Consider the following 9100-nt stretch of genomic DNA (forward strand, 5'->3'; position numbering starts at 1 on the left):
CTAAGTCTCCTCTCATTTATTTTAATGAACCTTTCATCTTCCTTAAAAAGACTTCGAAGACTTAGGGTTAGATATGGATCTACGATCCACATTGAATCTCAATTTCCTGCTCAATACTTGTCTTTTGTTGATTGGTTGCATGCCTTTCCAAGTTTTCCAATTGGCTGCATGCCAATTGCATAGGAAATGTAAAAGATTCATTCTTATCTCTATATCGTTCAAGATTTATCTTATGTCGGCTACAAAAATAGTTTACATCATAGTTTGTGCAATCACAAACTCTTATGCTGATATCCTCAGTTACTCGACTTCTAAAGCATTGCTGATGCTCGACACATGCTATTTCCTAGATAGTTCGGCACCTAAACAAAATTGTATCACTCGGCACCTACTGTTACTCAGCACTTGTTAACACTCGACACTTGTTAACACTCAGCACCTACTGTTACTCGGCACTTGTTAACACTCGGCACCTACTATTACTCGGCACCTACTCTTTGTTCGGCATTGTTTAGTGGAAAAATGGTCAAGTGTATTGACACCCAATTGTCAAAATTATTCTTTAAACTAACAAATATTTCCTCCCTCCTAATTTAAGCACAAGTTATTTGATTCGATTTGAATGTTAGAATTGGAAAAAAAAAAATTTATATGACAATTTCTTTTTCTTTTTAAAGCCCTAAGGGTTGACTCTAGTTTTGATCAAAACTAGAGCCAACCCTATTAAACCACATGGGTTAGGTTTCCTAGATTCAATAGAAACTAGAAATATTAGTTTTTATCAAAACTAGTAAATTACTGGTTTTTTCCAAGTGGGAGAAGATTTACAATGTTTTCATGGATTCTAGGCTCCATTACCAAGTTTAGATAGAGCATTGAAGTCATGTCCTTTAGCATGATAGTAGTAATTTGAATGAACTTTCTACTGACTATGAATTTTCTATATTTTCAATTTTTTAGATATATGTTTTTGCACATGAGTTGAACAGAGGTTTTTTATTAAAAAAACACATATATATTGGATGCTCATGAAAAAATAGTAACTAAGAGATTAAAAAAATGATTTGAAAAATAAATATGGTCTTCATATTCGAATCCTCTTTCAATAAAAAAAAAAAATTGAAATCGGGTAAATATATAATAAGTTACATGTGTCAAAAGCCATGTATGTCCAAATTCATGTTAGGACTTGGAAACTTTAAACTCCAATGAAATATGAAATACTAAGGATAAAAACATCAAATCATCTCTGTGGTTTTGGTAGGATGTTAACAAACTAAATTTGAAAGAATCTCATTGATATCTATTGTAGAAAAATAGTTATGCGTGTCAAAAACAATGTCACTTTTAAAAATTAGGTTTCTGATAACATACCAATTTTTATGGGAGAAAAAATAATTCAATCAAATTAATTTAAAAAAATTAAAAATATATTTGGATTTCACGTAGAAAATCCTTAAAGACTCTAATTTACTTCATCTTCAAATTCCTAATTGTTTAATGGCAATTTGCAACTGAAAGTGAAAATTTTCTTGAAAATTCATAGTTCAATGTCAGTTTAGGCAAAAAAGTGTAACCCATTATTATGGGTTCACCCTTAAATCATGGTCTATGGTGCACATGAGGATGGGCTCCTAGTCACACTATGCAAACCTTTTGAGAATTCTAGTGCCTTCTTCTCAATTAAGATCACTTTGAACATCGACTCTCGCTATGTACATAATTCCACATGGTTAAATTTAATTAAGGGGCATGTGTGGTCCCTCGCTTAGAGATGTGTCTCACACATGACATGACAGGGAACTAATATCAATTGAAGCGATGGCTACTAGATACTTTCAACTAAAACACTTAAGTCTGGATGAAAGAAATATAAGGGCCTCAATCCCACCAACAAGATGTATAATTCATTCGAAACCATGGAGAGTTGCAGAATGAAAGTTGTGCCTATAGCAGTTGCGATTACCCTACTTTGAAGTAAAGCATTAGCAGGAAGCATAGTCATGTACTAGGGAAAAAATGTCAATGAAGCCACTCTCGCCAACACCTATGCAAGTGGAAATTTTTCATTTGTTGTTGAGAATTATTTCTCAACCTTGCAAGCTTTTTCTGGAAAATACTAGAATTTGTTTGTGGTAGTTTTCCACATGTTTATGAGTTGGAAAAAGGTGTATGAGTTGTTAAAAATGTGTCTTGTCCCTAGAATAATATAGAAGGGATATTTTTAGAGTATAAACAACTCATTATATGACTTTTATGGGGCTCTAAACTAGAGGTCAAAATTATGGACGAAAATTCTATTCTTGGAGTTACAAATGAAAAGTGGGTAACATGTTGCACGGTTCTTTTGGCCATGGTTTTCGCCCATGGTTTTATTAGACCAAAAATGGTTTCCAAGTTGTAATTCACTATAAAAGGAGGGTTTGGGGAGGTATTTGAATCATCAAGTTCTATTTGCAAGACTGGGTGCTAGAAGGAGTCTCTCTAAATCTGAGTTTGAGTTTGAGTTGTGGTGATGTGCTCCTATAAGAACTTGCATTGCAAGTGTATTATAATCTTCTTTAATTGAGGATACATTGTGTAGGTTTTGGAGAGTAGGTTTTTTCTCTTAGAAGGGTTTCCCCATGGTAATCATTGTGTTATACATTCATTGTTATTTTGATTATATTATTATGCATTTTTTGAGATATGCAATAGTTAGTTCAATTTGCATAATCATCCTCTCAAAGATTAGTGTAGGAAGTGATTCCACATACCTTTATTTCCTTATAAGTGGTATTAGAGTCTAGCCATTTTTGGTTCTATTTGTTGGGTACAAGGATTTTTGAACTAATTAATGTTTGAGTGGGAGCTTGTTTAGAGGATTTCATTTTTGTGTTGCAGGATTGCAAAGATGGCAAGCATATCAGGGAGGATTGATGTAGAGAATTTTTCTAGTACAAACTTTGAGATGTGGAAGCTAAAGATAGAAGATCTATTGATTGATCAAGATCTATGGGATGTGATTGATGATAATAAGTTGAGGCCTATAGATCTGACTTTAGTTGGACAATGTAATGTGACAAATAGAAAAGCTAAAGGTCCCATTAGACTGTGTCTTACAAACTTGATTCTGATTAATGTCCATGAAGAACCTAGCACAAAGAAGCTTTGGAAGAAGCTAAGTGAGATCTATCATGAGAAATCACTTGTGAACAATATTTTCTTGAGGAAGAAGTTGTATTCCTTGAGAATGGAAGAAGGTGGATGGATTTTTGATAATCTTGAAAGTTTTAATATGTTGGTGACTCACTTGACCTTAGTTGGGGTGTCAATGGATAAAAAAGAAAGGTATCAAATCTTGCTATGTTCATTTCTAGACTCATGGGACAGCCTTGTCATGGCCATAGGAAGCACTTCATTTATCCTTAAGATGGAGGACATTGTTGGTTCTCTACTTTATGAGGAGATAAGAAGGAAGGTCTCTCTAAATGCCAAAGAGGCTTTGACTATTCAAGGAAAACCAAAAGAAAGAGGCAAGAATGAAAATTAGCATGGCTATTCTAAGTCCAAGAATAAGGGGAGATCAAGATCTCTTGGTAAGTCCAAGGTGGTCTACTGGAATTGTGGCAAACTTGGACACTTTCGATTGCAAAGAGGAGAAGAATAAAAAGAAGCAATATTCTTCTTTTAAGTCCAAGAAGGAAGATGTAGATGTTTTCATCATAGCCTTGGCCACTCATACAAGTGACAATGCATGGTTTATAGACTTAGGTGTATCTTTTCACATGACCCCTAATAAAAATTGGCTTAGTAAGTATGAAAAGTTTGATGGTGGTTAGGTGTATTTGGGCGATAACTCAGTTCTTGATATTGTTGGTTGTGGAAGTATTCATGTGAAATTTTTTTATGGTAGAATTAGAAGATTTGATGGTGTCTTGCATATCCTGGGACTAGCAAGGAATTTTTTATCTATTAGCAAACTAATAGATGTAGGTGTACATGTATAGTATTATGAAGCTCATGTGAAAATGGTGAGAGGTGCTATTGTAATAACAAGAGGAAGCAAATTGGGTACATTATACCAGCTTGATGGATGCATAGTTGAGTGCAATAGTACTTCTAATAAGACTATGAAGAGGAAAAATTTGTTGGAGAAGGATAAAGGATTTCTCTTTCAACAGATGGTCATGGTTTTTGGGTACCCAAGGGTGATCTATCTACTTAATCAAAGTTTCCTACAGAAAAGACTATGTTATGGCACTAGAGACTCGACCCTATAGGTGAGAAGGTTCTATGAATCTTAAAAAAATAAAAACCTTCTTGATGGGTTGAATGACTATAATCTTGAGTTTGATTTTTGTGAGCATTGTATCTATGATAAACAAAACCATATTTAGTTTTACTCAAGTTCTCATAAGTCTTCATGTATTTTGGATCTAATCCATTGGGATGTATTTGGCCCAGTTGATGTTCCTTCTATTGGTAGATTAGTTTATTATGTTTCTTTCATTGATTATTTTAGTAGAAGAACATGGACCTTTATTTCCTTAAGAGTAAATTTGAAGTTTTTAGTCATTTCAAAGAATTTCAAGAAATAGTTGAGTTGTAGACTAGAAAGAAGATAAAGTGTTTAAGAACTGATAATGGGAGTGAATTTTTCTCTAATGATATTGACACATTTTGTAAAGATTATGGTATTAAAAGAGAGAAGACAATTCCGTATTCTCCATAGAAAAATGGAGCTGTAGAAAGAATGAATAGGACCTTGATGGAGAAGGATAGAAGTATGCTGAGTGGAGCTGGACGAGAAGAAAAGTTCTATGCTAAAGCTAAGCTACTAGCTGCTACTTGATAAATAGATCTCCTACATTAGCTCTTATTGATAATACACTAATAGAAGCATGGTTAGGCCACAAGCCTTCACTTAGACATCTAAGATTTTTTGGTTATGAGGCATATGCTCATGTGCCAAAGGAGAAGTGAAAAAAATTGGAAAACAAAGTTATCCAATATATCTTCATTAGATATAGCTACACTTTGAAAGGATACAAGCTTTGGGATCCTATTGCACAAAATGTATTCTATTCTAGAAATGTTATATTTAGAGAAACTAAGCCTTTTTCTATTATAGTGCAACCGTAACAAATAGGAGAAAAGAAAGATGTGATTCAACTTCCAACTATACTTGAGAAAGTTGAATCGAGGCCCTTACAAAGACAATATGTTGAAGAGATCTCTATAGGTTCTAAATCATCAGAGAACAAGGCAGAACCTGATCATGAACTTGAATCAAATCTTGTTCAAAGGTCTAGTAGACAGAGGAAAGTACTAGAAAGATATGGGTATTCTCCTAATGATTGGAGGTGTATATTTGCTTTGAATATTAATATTGATGAATCAAAATCTATAGAAGAGGCTCTTAGTATAAATGATTCAAAGTCCCAGAAAATAGCCATGGACAAAGAGATGGCATCTCTTAAGCAGAATGCCACATGAGACCTTGTACCATTTCTTGAAGGACAAAAGCCTGTTGGTTGTAAATAGTTGTTGAAAAGGAAGATGGGTTTAGATGGAAGCATTGAGAAGTATAAAGCACAATTGGTTGCAAAAGGTTACTCCTAGGTTGTAGGAATTGATCATGGTGAAAGTTTTTCTAATATAGCAAAAATAACATCCATTTGATTTTTACTTCCTATTGCAGTAGCTTATGATCTAGAAGTTAAGAAAATGGATGTGAAGATAGCTTTCCTTCATGAAGATTTAGATAAATAAATTTATATCACATAGCCAGAGCACTTTGTGGTGAAAGGTAAAAGTCATTTGGTCTGTAAATTGAAGAAATTCTTGTATGGTTTAAAACAAAGTCCTAGGATGTGGTACCAGAAGTTTGATATGTATCTATTGAGTTTGGGATTTGTGTGATCCAAATATGATCACAATATATACTATAGGTTTGATGGTGATTATTTCTTCTTTATTTCCTTATATGTTGGTGACATGTTGTTTATTGACAAAGGAAAAAGTTTGATTGTAGAATTTAAATCTCAGCTCTTTGTAAATTTTGAAATGAAAGATCTTGGTGTAGCAAGGTACATTCTAGGAATGAAGATTATAAGAGGTAGACAAAATAGAAATTTTTGGCTAGACCAAAGTAAGTATGTTGGTAATATTCTGAGAAGATTCAATATGCAGGATTCCAGACCATTGAGTGTTCTTGTTACTATGGGAACAAAGATTTCTATCTTATAGTATCCTACATCTCCATCGGAGATGGAAGAGATGAGCCGAGTACCGTATTAGAGTGTTGTTCAAAGCTTGATGTATGTTATGGTCTATACAAGAAAAAACATTTCCCAAGCAACAGAAGTACTTTCTCATTACATGTCTAATCTTAGACAGAGCACATTGGGATTCAGTAAAATGAGTTTTTAGATACTTGTGGTGTACCTCAAAGTATTCTATATGTTTCAATAGAATAGGAAATGAGCATTCCTTGGATATTCAAGGCTATGTGGATTGAGATAGGTTTGGCGATGTTGATAGAAGAAAATCCACCAGTGCATATGTGTTTACATTATTCAGTGGTGCAATTAGTTGGATGAGAAAGTGACAAGCTATGGTCAGTTTGTCCACTACAAAAGCAGAGTATATGGCATATATTCATGCCTACAAGGTACCTATCTAGCTAAAGAGACTGTGTGTAGATATAGATTCAAAAAAGGTCCAGTGACAATTTATAGTGACAATCAGAGTGCAATCTACCTACTGAAGAACCTGACATTTCATGCTAGGACCAAGCACATTGATGTACAATATCATTTTGTGAGAGGTATGGTCAAGGACAAAAAGGTGAAGTTGGATAATGTGGAGACTTTGGTGAATGTTGTTGATGCATTAACTAAGCCCCTAGAAATTAAGTCCATGACACTTTAGATCCCCTGACTCTTGCAAGGTGTTCAACAAGTGAGAGAATATTGAGAATTGTGTCTCAACTTTGCAAGTTTTTTCTAGAAAATTCTAGAATTTTTTTATGGTAGTTTTTGACATGTTTATGAGTTGGAAAAAGTTGTATGATTTGTTAAAAATGTGTCTTATTCCTAAGATAATATAGATGGGCATAATTTTAGAGTATAAAAAACTCATTATATGATTTTTATGGGGATGTAAACTAGAGGAAAAAATTATGGACAAAAATGCTATTCTTGGAGTTACAAATGACAAGTGGGTAACATGTGGCATGATTTTTTTGTCCATAGTTTTGTAAGACCACAAATGGTTTCCAAGTTGTAAATCACTATAAAAGGAGGGCTTGGATAGGTGTTCGAATCATCAAGTTCTGTTTGCAAGACTAGGTGCTAGAAGGAGTCTCTCTAAGTCTGAGTCTGATTTCGAGTTGTCGTGATGTGCTCCTATAAGAACTTGCATTGCAAGTGTATTGTAATCTTCTTCATTTTAGAATACATTTTGCAAGTTTTGGATGGTGGGGTTTTTCTCCTAGAAGGGTTTCCCCATGGTAATCATTGTGTTATGTGTTCATTATTATTTTTATTATATTTTTATGTGTTTCTTGAGATCTTTACAATAGTTAGTTGAATTTGCATAATTGTCCTCTCAAAGATTAGTGTAGGAAGAGATTTCGTGCACCTTTGCTTCCTTACATTTTTTATTATCTCCTTTCTCACCACCTTCGATAATGGAAAAATGTTAGTTCTCAACCTAGCTAGCCACTATGAGCCCTCTATAGGAGTGTGCCAATCACTAAGTTTCAACATTGCCTCATGTCAATCTAGCTCGGTGTAAAGGTACTTCTCTCACTCGAAGGTGTCAATGGAAGTTATTCCATCATCTCCATAGAAAATGCACAAAATATGGCAATATATCTGTAGAACAACTATCTTGGAGGAAATGCCAGCTTTGGGCCTTTTGGAGCCGCCATTCTGGATTGCACAAATTTTGATATTGAAGCCATGACAAAGCACTAGGACAATTTGGCAAGGGTATTGTTTTCTCTTAGCACATCATCGAAGAATGTCTACCGTAGCTCTACACCACAGTGCCCTTATGTTCACTAGCATCTGGATGTGGCCTTGTAGACGAGGCTATTCAACTATGTGTGGATCCAATTTTATAACAAAGGCCAATGCAAGTATGCAAACATGGACACTACTAGTCTGGTGAATGCATGGAACACATAGACAATGCCCATAATGACTTTTCAAGTAGTGGGTTTCTTTATAGGGCTTCCCAATTCCTTTGCAGCTATTAGAAGTGGCTTCATTCCTACAAACACACTCACCTTTATAGTTCTTCTACAAATCAAGGCATCCTCCAAGTATGGAGGAGTCAAGATGTGGGCTAAGTACAATGCCGAGCAAACAAGTTATAGCTCATCAGTTAAAGAATTTGTCTAATCAAATTTGTTTCAGTTCCCACACCAAATACTAATGAGGTGACTCATCATGTATATGGTGTCATCATTATAGAAAAGTTTAAAGAAAGACTTTATGCTTAGGTGATTCTCATCCTATTTTTCTTCAAACCAATGAAAGCTTTCAAATTATCGATGACAATGATGTGCACACTTTTGGGTTTCTCATTTAAATAAAATAATATTGCTTATGAGTATTTCTCTCATTTCATAGTTGAACATTGAAAAGCATAGCCAATTTGTACTTAGTCTTTTCCTGGAACAAAGATGAAAACAAAAAGAGTTTGACTTGAGGCAAGTAAGTTTTCTTTTCTTTAAGAGGGACTACAAAATAAATAAAATTAGCAATAAATCCCACCATAGAATTAAATGATAATGAAAATGTGCTTGATTTAATTACTTATTTCAGCTATCGTGCATATTTGAAACTGTTAAAAAAAACTTTAAGAATACATAATAAAATATCTTTTTCTCATTTACATCCAAAATAACATAATAATATTTCTTTAAAAATAGGTTCGTATTATTCAACTCTTTTTAATCAATAAAATTTGAATACAATAAACTTTTAAATATATTTAATTAAAAATATTGCAACTTTCTTGCTATAAAAATAATATTTTAAAGAAATATAAGAAACTTGTAATATAATATTTAGAAAGATGAGGCCTATTTTAGGTTAAACCAAAA

The 9100-nt window shown here is 33.7% G+C and overlaps 1 pseudogene; it reads left to right on the forward strand.

The window, feature by feature from the left end:
• The first annotated feature begins 1898 nt into the window (after positions 1 to 1898).
• On the forward strand, positions 1899 to 8393 carry LOC149561591 (acidic endochitinase-like; annotated as a pseudogene).
• Positions 8394 to 9100: the final 707 nt, after the last annotated feature.

This window comes from Cupressus sempervirens, chromosome 4 (genome assembly GCF_028749045.1).
Source record: "Cupressus sempervirens isolate cs-2001-9-10 chromosome 4, ASM2874904v1, whole genome shotgun sequence".
In the NCBI taxonomy this organism is placed as follows: domain Eukaryota; kingdom Viridiplantae; phylum Streptophyta; class Pinopsida; order Cupressales; family Cupressaceae; genus Cupressus; species Cupressus sempervirens.